This window comes from Lutra lutra, chromosome 17 (assembly GCF_902655055.1).
Source record: "Lutra lutra chromosome 17, mLutLut1.2, whole genome shotgun sequence".
Lineage (NCBI taxonomy): Eukaryota > Metazoa > Chordata > Mammalia > Carnivora > Mustelidae > Lutra > Lutra lutra.
Window position 1 is genome coordinate 24,485,938 of NC_062294.1, and position 26,081 is coordinate 24,512,018.

Genomic DNA, 26,081 nt, shown 5'->3' on the forward strand with positions numbered 1-26,081 from the left:
AGTGGGAGAGGGAGAGAAGCAGACTCCCCAAAGAGCTGAGAGTCCAATGCGGGGCTCAATCCCACCAGGACCCTGGGATCATGACACGAGCTGAAGGCAGAGGCTAAACGACTGAGCCACCCAGGCACCCCCTTAAGATTTTCTTAGTCACATTTTTTCTCTAGCTTACTTAATGCAAGACTATGCTGTATAAAACATAACAAACAAAATACGTATTAATCAACTGTTTACATGACTGTTTACCGGTGAGGCTTCTGGTCAACAGGTTATGAGTAGTTAAGTTTGTGGGGAGTCAGAAGTAAGGGGCAGGTTTTGGGCTGCACCAAAGGTTGGCGCCCCTATCCCCCCTGTTCAAGGGTCAACTGTACTAACTTTTACTAAAGTTATGTGAACGCGGTCTCTCTCAAAATATCTCACGGCACTGTACTCACGGCTATTGGTCTGAGGTTGGGAGATCACAAAACGCCGGCAGGAGGAGTCTTTCACGTGGTGAAAAACACAGGATTTGTGGGTAGAGTCAGGCTGCTATCGACCTTCCGACGATTCGTCACGAGGAGGCTCCCTGGCTTCCGGGAAGCGAAACTGCGGATAAGGGGAAACCGCTGCCTTTTCCTCTAGATGACGCCTGCTGTAAGGCAGAGGCGCGGTTGATGGTGGTTATGCGGAGTGTGTCCGTGATTAGAACGTAATTCCAAACACAAGACAAACCCGTGGTGAGGGCGGCCCTGGCAGTCTTTACAAGGTGGCCAAAAAAGAGCAGGGATTTACTCGGGAGACATAAATTTCCTACCCTAATAAATCCAAACATATTTCTCACACCAGCCAAGGATATGGACGTGTCTTTCTCTTACCGGTATGATTATTTGACCTGGGAGGTTCTTGATGATATAGTTTCTTCCGTGGATTGGGAGGAATCTTGGCAACAAGGACATCCACACCTATAGAATACTTTGGGAGTTTAAAAATAATAATAATAATAATAATGCACTCGGGGCGCCTGGGTGGCTCAGTAGGTTGAGTGTCTGCCTTCTGCTCAGGTCATGATCCCAGGGACTGGGATCGAGCCCCACATCGGGCTCCCTGCTCAGTGGGGAGCCTGCTTCTCCGTCTCCCTCTGCCTCCTGCTCTCCCTGCTTGTACTCTCTCTCTCTAATAAATAATAATTTTTTTAAATCTTTAAAAAAAAATAAGGCACTCATTTCTCAAGACCATTTACTACCACTTTCAGGAAAAACTTGTATCAAAAACAAAATCTATAATGTGTACAATTAGATATGGTACCCAGTAAATATCTGGGTGCTCTGCTGGGCATTCTGGAAGATCTTATGCTCAAATTCATGCACTTAGAATCAGCTTATCAAGGTAGCAATGAGGTTTAGAACCTGGACATTCAGGATGAGGAAGAAGCAAGGAATGGATGACCCAAGCCAAGAAATTAAGGTTAAGGGGCTGCCTGGGTGGCTCAGTGGGTTAAGCCTCTGCCTGCAGCTCAGCTCCTGATCTCAGGGTTCTGGGATCAAGTCCCACATCGGGCTCTTTGCTAGGCAGGGAGCCTCCCTCCTCCTCTCTCTCTCTCTCTCTACTTGTGATCTCTCTGTCAAATAAATAAAATCTTTAAAAAAAAAAAACTAAGGTTAAGAAGTAGAAGTCTACTTTTGCCACATGTGGATTGCTATATTCATTCTGATAACCTCTCTTTATGTTTAATAATTTCCTGGATACCTGAAGGACTATTCATTACACAATGTCCATAATTCAAAGACATTCTTTTCCATCTTGCTTACCTACATGGAACTCTACTTCCCCTTTAAATAACTAGGTATTAGCTTTTTCCACCTTGATTTCTATAAGGGGGAAAATACGTTTTTAGATTGGTTCTTTTTTACAGCATATATCTCTCAGATACTTATTTAATTACGTTGTTGACTTCACCAAAGTGAGTTGCTTATAAGCCTGACTTCTTTTTCTGCTCAGCCTTAGCACCGTTCTTGGAAGTTAGAGGATTCTCACGAAGTTTATGTTAAAAGAGTTTTTGTTGTTGTTGTTAAATGAATTGTTAGGCCACAGAATACACCCAGCAATCATTTTTAAAATCCCATTTCTGATATTCATTCACAAGGTTGTAATGGCGAGTTGCTTTTTTGATCAATGTTTTAGGTGCATTCAGTGACTTTGTATCCAATAATCCTGATCATTCAGGATTATGAGAGCATGCCACTGTTTGTGATTCCTTCTTTTCTCTAATTCATGCTCACTGGGTGATTCCCCTATACGTCTAACCTTCACCTTAGTCTTCGCTCTATTCCCCTTTCCCTGTAAAAGCCTCAGCAAGAAAGGGTGTTAAGAATGTCATAAAAAGTAGAGTATCACATTACATTCTCAAGGAATTTTGATTGCTGTGATATAACAGAACCATTCTCTCTCCTTCATAAAAGGCTATCTTTTCTTAAGGATATTTTCAGAAATATCAATGCAGCTATTAACTATTCATGTAAGAAATATGCTTTGCTAAATAAATATGACAACAGTAATAACCATACCACTAATGATACAAATTTAAACTCCTTCAGGTCAAATGCATGCCAAAAAATGAACAACAACAACAACAAAAACCCAAAACCAGAAAAACAAACCCCACAAGCTGCAGGGTCAGTGAAAAATACAGAAAGGCAGGTAAGTTTTCAATTTGTCTATGGCCAGAGGCTCAGATTTCCCTAGGAGTAAGTTTTGTTGTTGAGTTATTCTATCATGTAAATTGAGACTCTATAGAGAAGTTAGGTGTCTAGATTTTTACACAGAATCCTTCATTCAAAATATAAAGTCATATGTTTCCTGATGTCATTGAGAGAGCTATGCTAGGAGAGTTCAGGGCATTTTTGTGACCATCTTCAAAATAAGGAGTGTGGCTAGATACCATCTAGTGTTTTCTAACACTAACACTTTCACCATTCTAAACTATGGCATGTCATGGACTGAATTGAGAGAATGAACAATGTATTGAAATCAGAATCACCCTAAAATTTTAATGACCATAACAGTGCCAACTGGAATAACTCTTATCTGTATCATCAGTTAAACACACTGTTTTCATTTTTACATGGAAGTTTGCGTTGTTTCCTATAAATGCTGCATTTTCCTTTCTGGAAGAATGGATAATATTACATATAGCAACCATTGATCTCAGAAGGCTGCCATTAAAGACACTTAAAACAATTAGTCTGCACTTGAATTCCTTCACTAAGCTGCATTTCTGGTTCCTGCATAACAAGGTAATAATAAGCAGCCTAGAATGACTGGTGTCCTGGTAACTCTGCCAGGATACTCTTGCTAAGAGCAGAGCCATCAGGAAGTAGGAATGTTAAATTTCTGCGAAGGATATCAATTTCACTTTCCGGCTCTACTCCTCAAACCCTCCCCTTGTGAAAGTGTGTGGCTATGAAATTGAGTAATTCACCTTTTACTACTGATTGAGTAAAAACTGTTATTTATTCCAAGTATAAAATTTATTCGAGTTGATAAATATATATAAAGAATTTCTTTAGGACACACCTAAAGAACATTTAACATATTCTCACTGTAAACCATTGATCACATACACAGGCACTCACTCACACATTTCAAAGCTATTAAGAACTTATATATGCCTGACACAGTAATAAGCGTTACAGATATGTCTGTAAGCATAATGCAATACTTTTATTCAAGGAATATACAAGAGATTAAGACAAACTTAACTGGTATTTTTCATTAAAGACACATTGTGTATATGTGTGTGCATGTGTGTGGAGGGGTGCTCTAATCATGTGTGCAGGTACATTTTTTTTAAAGATTTTATTTATTTATTTGAAAGAGAGACAGTGAGTGATAAAAAGAGGGCATGAGCAGGGGAAGAGGCAGAGGGAGAGAGACAACCAGATTCCGCACTAAGCAAAGAGCCTGACATGGGGCTCGATCCCAAGACTCTGGGATCATGACCTGAGCGGACACTTAACCAACTGATCCACAAGTGCCCCAACAGATGCATTTTACTCCTATGTGATTTTACTACTATGCATCTTACTCCTATGTGATAGCATAGTGGACAGTCTTGCAGCCATACAACCTGAGTTTGAACCTCTAACTCAAGCTTTAAGAGCTAAATATCCTTTGCTTAAGTAATCAACTTTGCAACTTAATATGACACGTAGAATATAATGATGGCCAACCAGTTTTGTTTTGCACATGAAAATTCCTTTATATAACATGCAACATTGTACAATTTAAACTTATAATTTGAACAAACCATCTTTAACATCCCCAATGTGTATGGGTTTTCTTATTTGTCATCTTCCCTCTGTGAAATTTCTTGCACAACCCTTAGAAATCTCTCATATATCAGCCCGAATGTGTTGTCTATTCACAACTTTGTTTGCTCTGGCAGAAACAACATCCTTGTTACTGGCCAACCAGGGTCACTAGAAACACTTTCTCATGCCCTATACCAAAGCATTGTTTATCCGTCTAGAGAGCTTTATAACAATTGCCCCCAAATCGAAGAAAATACAAACAATGACAGCTAGAATGCCAGCTGCCCATTTCTCACTACAAAAATAGGCATAATGCAAGATATCCAAGAATCTAACTTGAACAACAAAAGGACTATAACTTCGAGGGCTCAGCAGTTTACAATCTTTTTAAAGATACTGCTAATGCCTTTACCCAAGATAGACAACTTTTGATGAGGGCAACCTAAGATCTGTTTAAAATCAATAATGTCTGTTACTTTACTCTTCGAATATGATATTAGGAAATGTAGAACAATTGCTAAAAGTTACATCAATTACACATGAATATAGAGGAGATGATGCACTGAATCTATCCTGCCCCCCCACCTAGTCCCTGAAACAACTCACTTGAGCGTGAAAGTCAATTTACATTTTTTTTTCAATTCAAGAAATGGAATTTTCATTTTGTGTCATATTCATAAAAAAACTCATATATAACTCAGCAGGGTACTCACATGTGCTTAGAAACAATATTAGGTATGGGAATTACCTTTTGTACCATAAAGACAAAATTACTCACTGAGAAATAAGATTTTAAAGGATCTTCAAGAAGCAAACGAGGAAAAAAAAAGATACAGGATTTCATCCGAGACTGGAACTGTTGTATTGTTCATCTGCAGGCTAGCCTCATCCCTCCTGTTTCAATTTTACATCTCTACTTAGATTCTCTTCTCTCCTAGGAGCACGAGAGGCTGTTAGATTTTAATGAAGACGTGTTGCAGAGAGAGCCATGGGGTTAGAAATGGGAGTTCGAATCCTGCAAACTGTTTCTTAGGAACAAAAGCATGAAAGATTAGGTATAAAGGGATTATAGATACAGGTGCAGTTATAGCAAAGTAAATTTACTTAATATAATACCATAAACATTTTCTATGTTATTAGAAAATCTCCAAAATTATCATGCTAACGACTGTATCATATTTTATAAAGTAGATGCACCATAGACTACTTAATCTCACGAAACAAACTGAGGGTTGCCGGGGGAGGGGTGTAGGGAGAGGGTGGTGGGGTTACGGATACTGGGGAAGGTATGTGCTGTGAAGTGTGTAAACCTGGGAATTCACAGACCTGTACCCCTGGGGCTAATAATACATTATATGTTAATAAAAAAATAAAAAATAAAAAAATAAAGTGATTATTTCCCTGAATCTCTGTGAGCCCTGGCTATCATTATTTTTAACCTTAACTAAATTATAAACAACATGACTGGTATGCATGGGCAGTGATATTATGGAAATGGACCCCAAATCTAAATTTCTCAGTGATTCATTTGCTTCTACTGAAATGTTGGTAAAACTTGGTCAGAATTGAAAAAGATCTTGGAAGAGCCTCGAGCAAACTTCTAGAACTCCTTTTCTCCCCCAGGTATATTGAAGTACAATTGACAAATAAATTGTAATATATTTAAAATGTACAATGTAAAATGTAAATGTAAAATGTACAATGTACATTTTAAATTCAATATATTTATACATTATGAAAAGATTCCCATGTTTTTTCATTATAGCGTAAGAGAGAGGCACATACTGGGACCCAATGTCAAAGAGATCCGTTGATCATTTGGGACCACATTTGACCTTTTTTTTTCTAAAGAATTTATTTATTTATTTGACAGAGATCACAAATAGGCAGAGAGGCAGACAGAGAGGGAGAAGCAGGCTCCCCGCTGAGCAGAGAACCCGATGTGGGGCTCGATCCCAGGACCCCAGGATCATGACCTAAGCTGAAGGCAGAGGCTTTAACCCACTGAGCCACCCAGGAGCCCCCCACCTTTGACTTTAATAAAAAAATTTTTATTAAATGTTTTTATTAAAAAATTGTTAACATGCCATGTTATATTAGTTTCAGGTGTACAACATAGCAATTAGGCAACTGTATATATATTATGCAATGTTCATCATGACAAGTGTAGTTACCATCTGTCACCATATGTTATTACAATATTATTGACCATATTCCCTACACTGTACTTTTCATCCCCATGACTTATTTATTTTACAACTGGAAGACTGTACCTCTTATTCCCCTTCACCTACATTGCTTATCCCCCATAACCCTCCCCCTCTGACACCCACCAGTTTGTTCCCTGCATTTATGAGTCTGTTTCTGTTTTTTGTTTATTCATTTGTTGGATTCCATCCTTAAGTGAAATCACTTAGTATTTGTCTTTAACTGATTTCTCTTACTTAGCACAATATCCTGTAAGCTCATCCATGTTGCTACAGATGGCACGATCCCATTCTTATGTATGGCTGAGTAATATTTTACTGTATATCTATATAGACACCACATCCTGTTTATCCATTCATCTATCTATGGACACTTAGGTTGCCTCCATATCTTGATTACTGTAAATAATGATGCAATAAATATAGGTGTGCACATATCTTCTTGCATTAGTGATTTTGTTTTCTTTGGGTAAATACCCAATAGTGGAACGTTTTCTAATCCAAGGAAGTATTACCAAAGAATGTTAGGAACTGAATATAATGCAAAAGGCATTTGTCAGGGATGGACAGAAATAAATGCATACCTGATTCAAATAAGAAACGAGAAAATTAGCTATTTGTAAAACTGTCATGAGTTTACGCAATGTTGTATTCATATACTACCAAAGGTTTACCAGATAGAGCCATGAATGTCTCAATTAATGACAAGAAAATATCTGCTTAAACATCAATATTATATATATTTATATCAATATTATCATCCATATTTTATATATATATATATATATATAATCATCAAAGTCTATGGTTTGGTAGATTAAATACAAGGTTTGACATTATACAAATCTAGATTAAAAATACTGTTGTGGTACATACTGGCTTCCTGATTTTGACAAAGTTCTTTAGCCTTTCTAAAACCATGTGTGAAAATTTCTAGCACGTGGTAGGTGCATAATAAATGAAAATAAAGCATGAAGAATAGGCCAGATAACCTAACTAACGTATCTTAGGGCTATTGAGTGACTGTTGCAGTCCAGATTAAAGAACTCCACCATTGACGCAGGATAGTTGTAGTTATGGGATTTAGATTCAGCACAATGGTGAAATGTATCTCTGAACATAGGTATCACAAATGCAGGCAAATGCAAATGTTAAAAATCCTGGACTTAATGTGTGATTGGAGGTTACTAAAAAATAAGCAATTAGCAACTCTTCCAAATCAGGTTCCATATTTGTCACGCCACATATCTCTGGGGACTATTTCAAGTACTAACAATGGGATCCTTGAAACATTCTTTGGACAAACTGGCAGGTGAGTCTAACAACTATAATCACACTGAGAAAGTTAAGATCTCAATTATCAAGGAATATAATTCAGAGACTTCAAAACTAGGAGAAGAGGATGCCTGGGTGGCTCAGTGGGTTAGACCTCTGCCTTTAGCTCAGGTCACGATCTCAGGGTCCTGGGATCGAGGACCACATTGGGCTCTCTGCTCAGCAGGGAGCCTGCTTCCCCCGCTCTCTCTCTGCCTGCCTCTCTGCCTACTTGTGATCTCTCTCTCTGTCAAATAAATAAATAAAATCTTAGAAAAAAAATACTAGAAGAAAAACTGGTTCAGCTAAAGGGGGCATTGGGGAAATAAATTTGTACTGCAAAGGAGTCATTCATTCATCTGTTCTGTCATTTGCAAAGTCTAAGGGTCAGCTGGGATTGACTGGACCCAGAAATCTGTTGAGCTGTAGTATGTGAGTCAGCCATGTCTCTCATACAAACTTCTCCCTTGCTAGAAGAAAAGTAGTAATCATGATTATGAAGACATCATTTTCTTATAGAATAGAGAGGAAAATCAAAGATATATAGATAGAGGAAATAGTCTTTACCTGCTACCCTAAAATCATTATCTAAAATTAAAAAGTATAGTATAGTAAAAATGAACTACCCAAGTGTCTTCATCTGATGGCTCCATCAGAGGTTACAGGTCTTCATTCATTCATTCATTGAACTTTAATTGAAGGACTACAATGAACAGCTGTTAGTAGCACCAGAAATGACATATGACTCTCAACGAATCTCATGGTCTGGTAAGGGAAATCAACAAATAAAAAAGAACCCCAGTGCAGTGAAATAAATACTATGATGGATGGTTTTACAAAACATCAATGGAAGTAGAATGGTAACCCTCACTGGATTTCCATTTTATGCACAACTAAAGAAGATTTTAATCAACATTTTCTGAACTCTTACTATCTGAAAGGAAAGTTGAGGTTATTTGGCTAGGAATCCCCACACTCAAGAATGTATTGACATGATGGAGAGGCAAAAGTAACCAATCAATTATTAAAGGATTTTTCATATTATATCTCATATATACGTACATATGTATATATGAAACATTCATAGAAGAGAATCCCTTCATTGGACATTGTAAGGAATCATGCCATAATTCTGGTATCTCTCTGCTGAACTTGGTTCATTAGCCAATGATGTTGTTCAAATATTGTGTCCACAACTGAATGTAGTGTTCTGCAGTAGACTTTGATATCCCCATAGGCAAAGGAGATGTAATAGAAGAGACATGATGTCAGTAGAAGAGAGAGATGACAGCTCAGCATCTGTTGATCCAGACTAGATTATATGATTGTTTTCCTTCTGGATTCTATGCTGGAAATGAAGAGTGAAGGAGAGCCTTCTCCTAACACCCAAATGGCTTTAGGGAACATCTTTTTTTTTGGGGGGGGGAACATCTTTAAAATGCAATTAATTTCATGTATTTTAAAGATAAGTATAAGCAGGGCTCTTGTTGTCTTTCTCCCTCGTATAGAAATTAAATGCACAAAAAGAAACTTCATCTATTTTTCCTTCTCCGTAAAACCTCATTGAACCACAAGGGCTCAGTAGGACATATCCCATTGGTGCTGTCCCACTAACCTCTCGTCACCTGTCTGATGCTCCATCTCTCCCTGCTCTTGCATTACTCACATGCCAACCTCACTGGCATGATTTCTAAAAGTTGCCCTCAAATTTCTAGCCTGGAAAGTGTTGTTGATGTCCCGAGGCTTTCGCAAGGATTGTTTCTCAATTTAAATAAAACATTATTGTATTCCTGTCTACAGGTACTCCTGGGCCTATGCAGATGATGGTATCCTGATACTTAGGAAAAGAAAAAGAATCCTGCAGCTTTCTTTGCTGCCTTGGGTAAGACTTCATTTCACTGGCTTGACAGGAGTCAACTGTCTTCATGGTGTACACAGTTCTGTGGTCCCTCGTGCTCCCTTGTTTTTGCTGTGATCAGTCAGATTGGAAAAACCACAGGTCTCTAAAGCTAGTTAGATAGGGAAAATTCCATTTTGTTAGCTCTTGCTAGGGATTTCTTGGTTATATTAGTACACTTGCTTACCTGCAGAGGATGGCAATGCTAAGGGCATAACCAGGGGCTAGCATCTGAGAGGTCACTTGAACATTAAGGTCAATGAGGTTAGATTTGGGCTTGGTGAAATTGTCTCCAGGTCAAACAGTAGCAGAAAATGCTAACATAATCTTTGGTGGAAATTTTACTTGTGCAATGTAAAGAAGAGAGGTGAGAGTCCTACTCTACTTTTCAGCAATCAGTATCTTCCCCTCACCATTTATCACATACACTCTGAGAAAGAGAGAGAGCAACACTGACTCACCGCTCTAATTCTTTCTCCACATAAAGGGCTTTCTAACAAGCAGAAATAAAACTCAAGGGGGTCTGAATTCCTAGCTATTGAAGGTATTGAAGAGGACATGTCATAAAAATTCAAAGTTTAGATGGTTATGGCAGTCACTAGATGACTTTGGTATACCTGGCCCTGAAATTCTATCATGCTGTATCTTTGAGCAATCTCAGGTCATGGTGAGCTTTGTTCTAATGCCTACATGAGACCCTTCTTCCAAGCCCCTCATCTAGCTACAGATACTATAGTAACCAACACCCCAGCTATCCATCTTCCAAAAGTAGGCTCTCATACCAGATTTGAGTATAAGTAGTTCACTTGGTTAGTGCAGGGAACATTGACAAGAAGTGAAGAAGTGACACGGGGAGGGAAGTTAGCAAAGAAAGAATACATCACTAAGCCAAATAACCGTGGGCAAACGGAGTCTTAATCACAGAAGGGAAAGACTGGATCACAGTGCAAAACTCAGGCTTTAGACATTCCATATGGGTAAGGGGACAAGTACTCACACACCATGTGCTGTAAGTCACTGGTTTAGGGCTGCTCCATCATGGTGTTCTTTCTCTGGACTACTGTTGAACAGAGAAGGTGGCTCTCCAAGGTCACTCAAAAAAGGCTTAAGCATCGATAGGTTGATCCTGGCAAATAGAAGATAGATAGATAGATAGATAGATAGATAGATAGATAGATAGATAGATAGATAGATAGATATGGTGAAGTCTGATAGATAGACACTGGCATATAGTGAAGTATGATGGACAGGCACTGGCAAGTCTTCTATACCCATAGTTCCACATATCCTCTGTCTAAGGTTCAGATGCTAAATTCCAGAATGTACCTCATTTATCCAAATAGGGGCAAGTATTAACCTAATTCTCCTAGAATCATGTATTTCCTGATTGTGGTCACTCTGTGCTCTGGGTTTATCAAACTGCACCTAGAGTGTTGCGACAAAACAGGTACCAGGAGTTTGTATACCGAGAAAGGATGCTCAACATATGGAGTCAAATAGCTACAGCCTTCAAAAACTATCTTGTCATCAATACCATATTTTAAAACTAATCCAATGTTCTTTATTTCTTTTCTAAAGCAATGTGTTAAATTAGAGATAAAAATAAAAATATCTTAAAGCTTTGTGATCCCCAAAGTCAAAGAAAGTAACGATTAATATTTTGGTATATTATCCTTCTCTCTTTCTTTCTGTCTCTCTCCCACCCCTTCCTCTCCCTCTCTCCTTCCCTCCCTCCTTCCCTCTCTCTCACACACATACACACACATTTAATTTACCCGAGAAAAGGGTGAATTTAAATGAGTTCAATTATATCAAGGTTAGTTATGCATAAAGAATCAAAATATATCTAAGCCCAAGAAAGACACCCAAACTACAAGCAGTAGAATATTTCTGTTGAGATCAGACTATGACTATAGAATTTCGATTCAAAAGAACCAGATGGTTAATTTCCCATTTAAAAAAAAAATGAGTACTTTTGAATGCCTGGTACATATGTTAATATGTTATGATTGCCAAGATCACCCCCAGGAGAAAAATGCCAAGTGAAAATAGCATGTACATTCTCCCATTTGTGTGAGAAAATATAAACATGGACTTCTATACTCACAACTGATTTCCTAAGGAGGTGGTATTTCTAGAAACACGGGATCTTTTTTCTTTTATTTTGAAATTCAGAGAAAAGTCACAAAATAGTACAAATGAGTTTCTCCTGAATTATTTGAGAGTAAATTGCCCCAAACCCCTGAATAACTAAGATTATTTTCTAACAACAAGTACATTCTCCTACATAACATGATAGAACCAAAAAATTTAGGATATTAACTTTGCTTCTTATTACTTAATTTAATCTTCAGACAATTTCACCAATGTCCTCTTAAAGTTCTGCCATTTTTCCCAACAAATATCCTTTATAACAAAAATGTCCAATCTAGAGTCTTTCAGACAATGTATACAGTTGTCACTCTCCATTAGTTTCCACTGATCTAGAACATTCCTCAGTCTTCTCTTGACTTCCATAACCACATTTCTTATAGGCCAGTTACAATGCAGACCTTCCCTCAGTTTCAGTTTGTCTAATGTCCCCACATTATTAGATTTAGGTGATGCATCTTGGGCAACAATATCCCAGTCATAATGCTGTGTTTTCATTGAATTCTCTCAGGTGGCACTGAATTTCAAGGTATTCTATTACTGGTGATGTTAATTTTGATCACTTGATTAAGGGGGTGTTTCCAGCTTTCTCTGCTATAAAGTTATTTTCCCATTATAAATAATAAGTATTTGGGGGAGAGATATTATGAGATTATGCAAATCTCATTCCTCATCAAACTTTCAGTTAATTTATTCATATATTTATACCACTATGATCACATGGATTCTTTTTATTCCACTTTTTTATTCCACTTTTTATTCAATCCATTACTTTCATTATGGAATGTGATGCTGAAATTCATTCAGATTTGGCCAGAGGGAACCCTGGTGTCTGTTGGTGTCTGTATTAGTTTTTTTTTTTTTTTAAGATTTTATTTATTTGACAGAGATCACAAGCAGATGGAGAGGCAGGCAGAGAGAGAGGAGGAAGCAGGCTCCCTGCCGAGCAGAGAGCCCGATGCGGGACTCGATCCCAGGACCCTGAGACCATGACCTGAGCCGAAGGCAGCGGCCCAACCCACTGAGCCACCCAGGCGCCCTGTATTAGTTTTATATGCCCTCCTCATTTAATTTCTGGCTTTTTTTTTTCCTCCTTCAGCCTTGGAATCAGCCCATTTCTCTAGGAGCCCTGATTCCATTTAGTAAAAAATTGTATTTAGAAACATCAATCTGGGTACTAGGTATGCTCCTTGCTATTGTGTGTCATAGCTCACAAGCTCTTTCAGTGGACAGGGCTAGAAATACATTTATTTATACATATGCATAAACATAAGTCTCACATTTATATTTATATCCAATCTCTATCTATTGAAAACTACAAGTTCATATCTAATTTTCAATGCAACACCAGGGTTCATCACAGTTTTTTCCCACTTTTTGCATTTGAAACACTCATACCTGACTGTGAGAAACTAGGCTACTATGATTATTAACACATTATGTTTTGATCCATGCTCTACAAGTCTCTAACCTCTCTTCAGGCTCACCCATGTGTATGGTGGAGACCTTGATCATCACATCCTGGCCTGACTTTCCCTATGTCCATGCCCTACTACCCTCCCTTTGGACTCTTCTACCCACATCCAGTAGCCTCCTTACCCTTGCCACAGACTGATTCTTCATTTTGCTGTGGCTCTGATGAAGGCACTAGACCACAGGAGAACCTCTTACCTTGTCAGGATGTCTGTCTTGCTAGGCCCCACCTGATGATTTTAGATAATCATTTGGGAAAAAAAGAAAGAAGAATAACTGAGGAATTCAACTGCAGTTGCCACTTGAGAGGAGAATTAAATATTCAAAGATGAGAGAGTGCTTTTGCTTTTTAGTATATACCCTTTCTAATGATTTGATATACCTAACATGAATGATACCTTATATTACTTTTCCAATTTAAAAGATGACATGATAAATAAAAAGATAGATAAATAAATAAATAAAACGTGAAAAGACTATGATGGATGAACAAATATAAACATTTTAACCGATAAACAGTAATCATTTTATTATGAATGCATAGTTATGGAATTATGTTCTTCCATGTTTGCCTTTAGGCAACTATGAATATTTTAGTTCATTCTAAGGAAGGAAGGGAAGAAGGAAGAAGAGAAGAGAAGAGAAGAGAAGAGAAGAGAAGAGAAGAGAAGAGAATAGGAGAGAAGAGAAGGGGAGAGAAGAGGAGAGGAGAAGAGAGAAGAGGAGAGGAGAGGAGAGGAGAGGAGAGGAGAGGAGAGGAGAGGAGAGGAGAGGAGAGAAAAAAGAAATAAAGAAAAGGAAAAAAAGGAAAGAAAGCCTGGAAATGGTACCTCTAAGAACTTAGTAGTGAAATACTATGTCTTCTTTTTTTAAATATTTTTTAAAGATTTTATTTATTTTTTTGAGAGGGAGCATGAAAGAAAGTAAGAGCAGGGGGTGGGATATGGAGAAGCAGACTCCCCACTGAGCAGGGAAGTAGGGAGCCTATGTGAAGTTGGATCCCAGGACGCTGAGACCCTGAGATCATGACCTGAGCTGAAGGAAGACACTTAACTGACTGAGCCACCAGGTGCCTCAAAATACCATGTCTTCTATATCAGTCACACTTGAGATTGTTTCAAAGCCTCCTGTAAATGATAAACGACTATGCAAAAGGAGAAAAGGAGGCATTGTTTTTATTCAGGAAGGGACACTCAAGTGTCCAGCTCATGCGGTCTTCACTATAATGGGGCAAAGTAAGCAGGGGTGATCCAGTTCTCAGGATTTCAAGTCAATCGAGATCAAGAATCCAAACACAGGTCTTTAGGAATGATACTCTGCATGGCTCTTTAGAGTCTAAGTGGTCTAACTGTAATGTTTCAAACCCCAGAAAGCTGCCCAGACCCTGCTTTATGTTACTACTGTCCTGTAAGAAATTAAAACTTCTCCATAAATAAGAAATTGCCAATACCAAAAAATAAAGTGCTTAAGAGATATCTGTCATGGAAGAAAAGAATTTATAAATATTCATATTTTATAGAGCAATCAAGATGTTGATGTTAATATTAGAGCAATAACTTTAATTGTATTTCAGCAAACGGATGCCAATTAGGAAACAAATTATCTCATAGAAGCATGTCTTGCACACAGTTTTGCCCTGAAGGTAAGCCGAGGGCTATGCCAGCTTCCTGAATTTTAATGTACAAATGAACACCTCCAAAATTATTAAAATTAAAAATAAGCATTTAAAGGGCTTTAAATTATGCCAAAAAATAAATGACAGCTGCCTGCTTACTGGTAAAGGCAGAATATTTTCTCCCATAGATGGAAGAAGAGAATCACTTCTAAGAAAAAGTAAAAGAGGGCCATTTAGGCTGCAATCCCCACGTCATTTCTGATCAAGAACTTAGAATTATAAATTGCCATGCAAACCTCATTTGAACTTTTAAAACTCTTTAAAATTCTACATTGTTGAAAATAACAAGGTTCACTTCAGATTTCTTTGCCTTTCTAGAAAAATTCTGATGTGAGAATCCAACAGGGTAAGACATATGCATCAAAAAACAACTATTCAAAAGGATCTGGGAAAGGTTAGGAAATTGCTGATTTTTCATGGTCTCCAGGAACCCTAATAATGCATCTAATTCTGGCGTAATCTCTCCCACAAGTTAAGACTTACAGGCTAGAGCAGGCTCTGTCCTCTGAACGCATGCTGTAGAATTCGCCTGCACCAAGGAAACGCTGAGCACCCCAGGAGCTGGTTTTCCATTTGGGTTTTCTGTTCATTGCCGTGGCACGTTGTGTGTGTTCTTGACAAGGCATGGATCATGTTGCAAAGGGAGTGTTTGACCATAATGGTCTCCCTCACTAGGATGGAGGCACCCCACAGGAGTGTCTTGTTTTCATAAGCATATCTATGTTTTTAGTGGAACCTGGATTACTCCTCAATAGAGCATTACTCAGATGCTGGCTGGGATTGCCCAGGTTCCTCAGTTTTTACGTAAGTTTATCTGAAACACCCATGTTCATGACATGGGGAAGCCTAAGGCCTCCTCTACCTCTAAGAAAGTTTCTAGGGAGGTGCCTGTGTGGCTCTTGTGGGTTAAGCATCTGACTCTTGACTTCAGCTCAGGTCATCATCTCAGGGTGTTAAGATCCAGGCCTGCATTGGGCTCTACTACTCTCAGGGAGGAGTCTGCTTGAGATTTCCTCCCTTTTCCTTTGCCCCTCCCCCCACTTGTGCGAGCTCTCTCTCTCTCTCAAATAAATAAATCTCAAAAAGGCGGGGTGGATAAAGCTTCTAGGAACTTATTTTTCCATGGAGCCTTTTGTTTCTGAGTTCACACCTCTGAACCTGAGTTCAGACATGACGTAAATACACTGTTTTCAACACACACAAATCACTTACATATTTTTCCCTAATTCGGGTAACATTATACTTGGCATGCCCAAATTGAATGGAAATCCCTGTCATTAAGTCATTCCTGTCTTAAGACAATCTTGCCAAAATCTCAGTCACAGATTGAATTTACATACTCCTCTGGTCCCTCTTTTATTCCTCCCTCGTTGCCATTGTCCCCTTTACCCCCAACACACATGCTCAAGAACAACAAATTTATATCTCTTTTGCATTTTTTTAATCTCCAAATTTTAAAAATAAGCATACCCTGCCTATCAACCCTGAACCTAGTTATCAAGCTATTTTACCAGACCACCCACACCAGGAAAAAAAAAAAAGAAAGAAAGAAAGAAAGAAAGAAAGAAAGAAATCTCATCTATCAAGAGAGTTGAGAGACATAATATTCAGGCAAATCTATAACAAGGTGATACTAAGAGTTCAATGCATTAGAAGATAAAGAACTAAAATAACATATTAGCTTATGGTTTGTATAGATGGACCAAGGGTAAGGACTGTTTGCCTAGCTCAAATATACAGAATTGTGTAGTAATTGTTTATACCATAGACATGCTAATCTGCATTGAAAATTAGAAATCACAGACTCACTCCTAGCATGGGATTAATTCACCTCTGAGTTAGGACTTCTATAACCTATGAGGTAAAGAAAGCTATTGCTGAAAGCAAAGACTATGCTAGAAATGGCAGAGCACTGAGTGTTGCTCAGGCTAAAATTATGAAAACAAAAGCTGGAAATTTCTTCCATACACATCTCTCTCTCTCTCTTTTTTTCTCTACCTAACCAACCTGTTTATTCCTGGGTACTCGTATGAGAACATTTTGTTTTGTTTTGTTACTAATTAATCTAGAGAGAAAGATTTCTACAGCCTCTTGATTTGCTTTCAAAACAACACTCCAGCGGTTGTTGAACAATCTTTACAAAACTCAGTTTTAGTGTCTACATTAAGTGATGGATCAACCACTAATAACTTTGGCACATCTGCCAGACTTGTAATTTGGAAGTTCACACCCTGGCTATGACAGGCTTCCATTCCGATGGCATTTCCAACTCGCTTTTCAGAGAGGGATTTATGTTGGCCCCCAGTCAGTTTTTAATGCCCCTGCTTTCTTGGAGTGCCTGCATTTCACTGCATCGTTGCAACTAACTCTTCAGAGAGGCCTTTCAAATGGCTGAAGAAAGGCGATCCAACCTGCTGTGGAATTAAAATACATGATGGCCCCAGTTCTTCTATTTCAAAGTCTGCCATGACTGAACACGTACTGATAGGGATGGCAATTCCAGGAGCTGCTCAAGCATTATTATTATAAGGAAAGAGCCAATGCGATTGAACCTCGGGCCTCTACTGGTGTTTCTTAAACTGTGGCCTGTCTGCAACTCATCTGGATTTTATGTTCTCCAAAGTGCACTAAGATAGTCACCAGCTTTACGGACTGTGCCACCTAAAAAATATTTGAAAGCTTTAAAATTAGACCTTCAGGGGCACCTGGGTGGCTCAGTGGGTTAAAGCCTCTGCCTTCGGCTCAGGTCATAATCCCAGGGTCCTGGGATCGAGCCCCGCATTGGGCTCTCTGCTCAGCAGGGAGCCAGCTTCTCCTTCTCTCTGTCTGCCTCTCTGCCTACTTGTGATCTCTCTCTCTGTCAAATAGATAAATAAAATCTTTAAGATAAATCTATAAATAAATAAAATTAGACCTACAATCCTGAAGTCAGAGAAATTGTTTTCCTGGAGATAGCCAACTTGCCAACTACCCTCTCACACAGGCTCCCTTTGAGGCATAAAATTGAATGCACCAAGACACTTGGTACTTATATTTAGTTAATTGTGGGTGCAATCAGCCAATTGAGGATACAATTAGACACTGCAATTAGTGGCTGTGGTCCAAATTATTGGAGGGAGGCAAAACAGGAGGTCTAGTCAAAGCCTCTTTAAAGATGCAGGTCTGTGGATGAAATCACTGATGAAAGTCATTCAAATGAATATATCCATGAAGCCAAAGAGAAAATGTGAAAATCGCATAAGTTAAAACTTATTTGTACAACAGTGAGATAATAACAGTATCGCTTCATGGGCATATGTGTATGTATTTTTTACAAAGTGGCTATCAAAGTCGTTGTACCACAGGCTTTTTTTTTTCTTTTAACCTGAAAGATATCCACTTCAACTACCTCGTAGAAATCACAATGCATAATTTTGAAGCAAAGACAGAAGAAAAATCTTTCCCACTAATATATACCATCTAACTGAGATCCAACGGTCTTTCTCCTGTTATAATTCCACAACTTGACAAGGCAAAAAGGGAGGAGAACTAATATTTACTTACCATCTCCTGTGTTCCAAGACGTGCAGTGGACAAGTGGCAAATGATATTATATGTAATCCTCGTAATAACTCACATGGGAGATGTTGTTTCTTCTTTTATTTTTTATTTTTTTGTTGTTGTTGTTCTCGGTGTTGTTGGTGTTGTTGTTTCTTCTATTAAAGATGAAGAAACTGAGGCTCAGTGGAGATAATGTTGACAAGGCTCAATAACACTGAGAGTCTACTGGACCCCAAACAAAGGCTCTTTCTTCAAAATTAAGATCTTCCAAACATGTGGCTTATTTTCTGTAAAATTTGAATACCACCAAACCTAACTCTGGAAAATATAGTTTAAACAAAGTTCTAAACTCCAAGAAAACATCAATCACTTCATAAAGGCTGGTCTTAAAAATTTAGAAAAGGATCCCTTTCCTTGGTAGGAGATCACATTGATAAGGAATGACATCTTAATAGCTGTCATTCTTATCATTTTATATATACTTCATGTGGTTATGGTTCCTCCAAATAGTGGGGGCTGGGGGGAGGAGAACTGAGTTGATGTTTTACCAGTGAGTTCTTACACAGAATTTTAATTTTGAATTACATCTTTGTTTCAGCATTTAATTAAATTCTGTTTTAGAAATTCTCCAAAATGGTTAAAAGAGGGGGAAAGATAAATGGTTATATGGAATTCAATGCTTTTTAATTACAGGAATCCATTCACTTTGTAATATCAGTGTAACAACTCCTTAATGAAATTGAATTATTTCTTTTAAAATTGACTTAATTAATGATTCAATTTACATTAGATTGATTTTATAATCTAATTTTAACTATAATAGTAAAGTTTAGAGTTCCTTAAAAAAGATACTTTTAAGAACTATTAAAATCTGAACTTCTTTGAAATGGAAGTTTATATGGAAAAAAAGATGAGTTTAGTTAAGACACTCAAAATTTTACTACTCTATTTTGTTTAAGGGAAAAAATGCAATAATTTTATATTATAATTAATTTTAGGGTTTTAAAAATCCAATTATTTCCTGAATAAGCTATTAAACGTTATTTCCTTATGTAAAAAGTGAACTGAACGGCTTAGAGAAGAATGGCTCCACAGTATTTAACGGGTTTTTAGTCTATTAATGAATCCCAAAACTCACAACCTACCAGGATCTCAAAATGCTCACTTGAAACCTGCCTCCCCTTCTGCCTAAGCCTAGGCCTAGGCTTTAAATCTGGTCCTTTGTGTTTCAAAGCTTGTTCATAATCATAGTTCACTAAACAGCTATGGAGAAAATGAGAGGAGTTTACTGTCTTCTCTAATTATTTCATAGACTCTCCCTAAGGAAGCATATATGGGCTAGCCCCTGGCAGTCGGTCTTCCAGAAACTTCCAGGCTTGGGATACACATGAAAATCTCTCAGTGGGAAGAAAAAGAGTGGCAAAAAGCCCTTATTAAATGCCCTCACCTTTCTGAAGGGCTTGCATATAGAAAAAGAAGGTGTGTATATAACTCATCACGAATATGTGGACATGAGAATAATTGTGATTATTGATACAAGTAATATGGATTCATTTACCCCTCAGTCATTAATCATCCCTGTTTCAGCTTACTATTGCTGCTGTATGAAATTACCACAAATTTAGTGTCTTAAAGCAACACAAACTTATTTTCTTACAGTTCTGGGGTTCAGATGTGTAAAATGGGTTGGCAAGGCTCTTTCATTATGGAAGATTTAGGGAAAACATGCTTCTTCTCCTGCTTCTGGAAGCTGCCCACATTCCCTGGCTCATATCCCCACATCTTGCTTCCATCCTCCCAAATCCTGCTCTGACTCTGACTCTCCATCTCTTTCCCATAAAGGCCCTTATGATTTCTTTCATTGGGCTCACCCAGATAATCCAGGATAATCTCCTCATCTCAAAATCCTTAATTCATTCACATCTGCAAAATCCATATAGAGAGGTTTCAGGGATTAGGATTGGACATTTCCGGGGAGCCATTCTTTAGCTTACCACAACTTCATATAGAATCTATCACAGATTATTGATTCTTCCATTTGAAAAAAGAGGGTGGGAATGAATCCCACTTTCTTGGTCCTTTTCTGCCCCTTTTCTTAACTCTTTCCCCCTGTCCTCACACACCTAAGGCTAGGTGTGCTTTGCTTGTATACACACACACACACACGCACATATGTATATATATTAACATACATATGTACACAGACACACACTCACATAAAGTTCTCCATTCCATCCTGGAGAAGCAACAGTCTAAGTGAAAGATGTGTTTCCCCTGATCTATAAAGGAGCATAGATATATTTAAAGGGGGAAAAAAAAACCCCACTGATAACATGGTCATACATCAAAGACCATCACTCCTCCCCACCCCCCACGCACACCTTACAAACAGTACAAGATCCAGAAGGAAAGAAAAAAGAGAGAACAAGACACAAGTAAGATTGCACCCTGCCATCCCTAGTTGCCTGAGGCTCCCCAGAATAGTTTCAATTATCTGTTAGTTTGCAGGATTCAGGTTTTGAAGCCCTAGGTTAATTTATTTTGTGTATCTCCTGCTCCCTTTTCCCTCCCCTACTAATCCCACCTCCCTCACGAATCCATTCTTTCTTTTGAAAGAAGCTAGAAAAGCAAGAGTCACCTTGCTTCTCCCGTCTCTTACCTTGCTGACCAGGAAAATTCTGTCTTCTGGGGCCGCTTAGTGGAGATGGTTCTCTCAGTCCTGAAAAACAGTTTCATTCAACAATAAAATAGACTTCCTGCACAGTTGTCTTCAGCCCAACATATGTACTGTGCTTCAGGATCCCTCTCTCCAGCCCAATAAAACCCTCTTTCTCCCCCCTCCAAATCTAGAACCAATTGAGCGACCAATAGACAGATAGAGGTCAAAACCAAAACTTCACTTCTAAAATAAACAACTAGAAAGTGTGGTTTCTTTTCAATCTCAGACAAATAAGCATGCTATCTCTTCAGTCCTGAATTAAAATTTAAAGCCAGAGTATAGCCAGCTACTCTGACTATGTGCCCAGCTCACTTTGAATATGTGCAGAACAGAATCGGGGGCGGGGGTGGGGAAGGCTTTGTTCCCTCTCCCAAAGTCACTCATCAGGTGAATTATTCTCTTCTTGTGGAATTTTTGAGAAGCTGGAATTACTTTCAGCTTCATGGGAAATTAGATGATTAGAGCCCTCATTTTGGAAACAATATGGTATAGGTTAGGCGGGGGGGGGGGGGGTGTTCCATTCTAAGAGGGAAATTTTATTTCCAGGGAATGACATATAGGCTAAATGCGCTTAACCAGGACTATTAGCACAAATGTCTTTTGAAACCAGAGAGTTTCAAAATTAGCAAATTTTGAAATTTTGAAAATTATCAAAATTTGGAATTTTCAAATTCTAAAAATATGAAATAATTTTAAATTGCTGTATTGCCACATCAGAAAACACAGGGGAAAAAAGGAGAAAAGGTGACTAGCAATGTACAGTATGGGAGTAGGTGGAAGAATGATTGGTATGGCAAAAGGATCAGCATGCTTTAGGTGAGTCAAGAGAAGTAAAGCAAAAGAATTTCAGATCGATGAATAGATCCTAGCTGAGCTCTAAATTCCTTAAAGGCGGATACTGAGGCTTTATTTCATTTGTGTATCTGACTCTTGGCAGAGCACCTGAAGCATGGCTGGCGTTTTAGACCTGTTAATGATGTCAAAAGAAAATTCAGAGAGTTTCCTTGATAGGAGTACTCTACTGGGGAGGAAAACAAAGGTTCACAAATAGAAAACTTCAAATCCAAACCTGGTAGAAAGTTCGGAGGCACACTGTTACAGTATGGCTCATGAGGGAAAATGAGGAACTCGTTTTACTTTCACAATAATCGGTTTTTGCAAAGGGGGCTTCCAGATGGGTGGGGATTGGTGTAAAATGATGATCTTACACCACTGCAGGAAGGGGACTTCTATTTTGTTTATGATTATCAGAATCGTTCATAAGAAATAGCCTATGTTTCACTGACCTTCAAGATATAAAGCTGGATGATGGTTTTGCTCACACAGCTTACATGGTTTTGCCTGTTCTGGGGATTTTCCAAGCCTTGTCTCCATTTTAGTTGATTTTAGCAGTTCGTTAAACAGGTCTGGGATACTGCCTTCATCTTCTGAGGCCTCGGTTTCCTGTTTTGTATATAGTGTATCTATTTCCAAGAGCCCTATCATATCTGAAAATTTTCTATTTAAGTGAATCTTCCCCTTTTCCTCCCTAGCTGGACCCTGCTACAAATTATTTTGCCTTCTTCCAGATAGTTTTCTGACACCATTTTTTTGGTGTTTTTTTTTTTTAATGTCTTTAACCTCATTAACAAGCTCCCAGTGAGCCCTTTAATATACTACTTTAATGCCCAAATTCGCTGTGAGTTCCAGGAGAGAAAATGCTTTTGAAGGAAACCTCAGGCTGGGTTTCAGGTATCCTTAATCCTATCTACACGAGAAGCATAGTTAGATAATTTCAAAAGCACACGCCTTTAGGTTTCAAGCTGTTAATGTTTGCAAACCAGACAACCACCCTTAATACCACTGCTGGTTTATTGACACAAACTCTTCGCTTCCCACAGCTTGTAATTGAATCCCCCCACTGCTTAATTGGAACTAGAATGGCTCCACAACCAGATTTGAAACATCTTCTGAAGCTGGTAGGAACATCAGCTCTCCCTTTTAAAAATAAAAATTATATCATTAACTGTGTTAAGTGAAGATTGGTGTTCTGTGGAATATCAGGAAATGAGCGCACCCCAGGATTGTCTGAATATAGGGCAATTAGCGATGTCTTCGGTCTTACACATGGCCTCCCTCCCCACCAAAGCATAAAGGCTAAAGCTGGATTAGTCTGTACCCTGGAAAAGTCCTAATGTTTGCACTATTTGGATCCCTTTTAAAGATGCTTTCTCTTAAACTTACTCACATCCTTTAACCAGGCATTGCATCCAAACAATTAATTATTGAGTCCTTATTGCGAACCGGAAACTCGTCTAGGGACGGGAGATCAATAGTGGAGGAGAGAGAATAAAAAGAAAAATCCAAGAAGGTAAGTTATATGTTGTTTGTATTATATATAGAAACATACATTTAAACTCCATCAAACTGTATGGAGAAAGTCAATCTTTGATTATTTTAATATTTTGGGGTTTTGTACATTTAAAAAAATTCATGAATTTTTATTGTGGCAAAATAGACACAATGTAAGATTTACCATTTTAACGATTTTTAGGTGTCAATTCAGCGGCATTAAGTATATTCACAATGTTGGTTAACAATCACCACTGTCTATTTATGAAGATTCTTTTTTTTTTCCTGTTAATTTTTTAACTGAGGTATAACTGACATACAACAGTATACTTTTGTTTCAGGTGTACAGCATAATGATTAGATATTTGTATATATTGCAAAATGAACTTACAGGACTATTTGTTGCACTGTTGGTTGTAGTAATCATATATTAAAAACAAACCGAGTGATTACAAAGGGGATGGGTAAACTAAATTATGGTATCTTTGCTAAGGTATTATACAGACAATAGAGTAATAATTTCAGAGTATATTTAACACCATGAGAAGCATTTAAGTAAGTAGAGGAGTATAGTACAACTTAGATATTTTATTTCATAGGTTTTTAAAATTTTACTTTAAGTAGGCTACACACCCAATGTGGGGCTTGAACTCACCACCCAGAGATCAAGAGTCACACACTCTTCTGACTCCTTACTCTTCTTCTGGTTTCCTCACTTAGACATATGGGTTGGGTGTCCTTTCCTGCCCTGGCAGCATGTCAATGTCAAGTCCAGATGTTCCGCACTAAGACGCCACACAGTGAGTCTGCAGGTGAGGTGGGTAGAAGCAGTCACTTACTCTTCACCAGCGACCCGCCATGGTGTCAGAGGTCTTGTAATTCTGGTCTCCGTGTGGTTCTCCCATGCCTTTACCCCGCCTTTCCCTCTGTGGGTGGATTCCAGCTGCATGGCTCTTCTTTCTCTGGAGCACCTGCCAAAACATGCCCCCCTCTCTGCCCTTCCCATTGCCATAGCTTCTCCCTGATACCTGAGTGATGCATTTCTTCTGTCTTCCCAGGTGTCAGATCCAATGTGACTTTCTTGGGGATGCCTTTCCTGAATGCACTATTTGAAATGGAGAGGAGTTGGCCTCATTACCCTGTTTTACTTCCATTACAGCTCTACTTACTAACTGAAATGAGAGTATATATTGGAGAAGGCAGGTGCTATACAGGTTCAACTGACGTTTGTTAATCAATGAATCAGGGTTGCCACTCCACCTGTGTGAATTGTGGATCACAAAAATCCACGAGTTCAAGCATTGCCCCCCACCCAGGAGTTTGTTCAAACTCTATGCAGGCACACAGTGACAGGAAAACCTTTCTGAAAGACTTTTTCTGCATCCAAGCACTTCATAAGCAGTCTAGTCAGGCAGAGTCCACTGAAGAAATGACTGCCCTTTCCAGGCAGACAACTCCACATCCTGAGGCTCTGCCCCCGAAATGAAGGGAATCTCTGTCTGCTGCTGAGCACTGGAGAATGAGCTGCCGTGATCAGTCAAGCAGCATGTGTGGAAGACCTTTAGACCTTAAGGACGGACAAACGGTTGTCTGCCAAGAGACAGGCATGTACGCTTGCAACCATGGTGAGAGTCTGATGTTGGCCTAGGAGCATCAGGCTAGGTCAAACTGCACTATTGAAGAGATCTGATAAGTCTTCTCTGGGCAAGATACTATGGAGTTGAGATCTGAAGGCTAAGAAAGGGTTAATGAGGCATCTAGACAGAGCAGAAGGAGACTCCAGCCTTCCAGAGAAGGAACAGCATGTGCACATTTCCTGGGAAGAAGGAACAGGGATGTGTAAGCATAGTACCACCCTGAGATCTGAGAAGGTAGGACTCTGGCTTGGATCCTATAAAGATGACCAGTTTGTCCATTTGGCTGATTTTAGCCTTGAAAGTCCTATATCTGGGGAACCCCTCAGTCCTGGGCTAACAAGACATTAGGTCATCCTGTCTGAGCTTTGTAGGTTTCCCACTCTGGTCCTCTTTCATCTGTGACTCTCTAAACGGAATAAGGTGTCTCTGGGGCAAAGCACATAGGCCCATTGAGATACCCCATTCTAGATCTTGCCCAGGCATATAGCCCCCAGAATTCCTTTCCCTAATTGTCCCAACCTTGCTTTGAGATTCCTTTATACCTCTTCGCAAGTCTGCCCTTCCGAGGATGGATTACATCACCTGAGTATGCATCCCTTACCCAGAGCAACAGCAGAGCACAGCTATTAGCGGAAGTTATGTAAGTGTGGGCTGGGGTTTCACACACACTCACTCAAGCTTCTTGTGGTAAAGAATAAAGCCAGAGCTGGGATGGGCAAGGCAGCAGATCCTAATCTTCGGCCTTGGGACTGGCTTTCCCCAAACCACCATGCACAGAGCACAGATTTCCAAGGAATCTGAAATTTCTAAATTCCTACTTAGGCATCCAGGTCATTATAAAGGTCTATCTT

General features: G+C 38.8%; 1 long non-coding RNA gene across 1 annotated transcript; it reads left to right on the forward strand.

Moving 5' to 3' along the window:
* Positions 1-2,639: 2,639 nt before the first annotated feature.
* Positions 2,640-23,242, forward strand: LOC125089765 (uncharacterized). Its single transcript, XR_007124055.1, has 4 exons — positions 2,640-2,673; positions 9,608-9,689; positions 22,200-22,362; positions 23,143-23,242. It is a non-coding gene; the product is annotated as an uncharacterized LOC125089765 (long non-coding RNA).
* Positions 23,243-26,081: the final 2,839 nt, after the last annotated feature.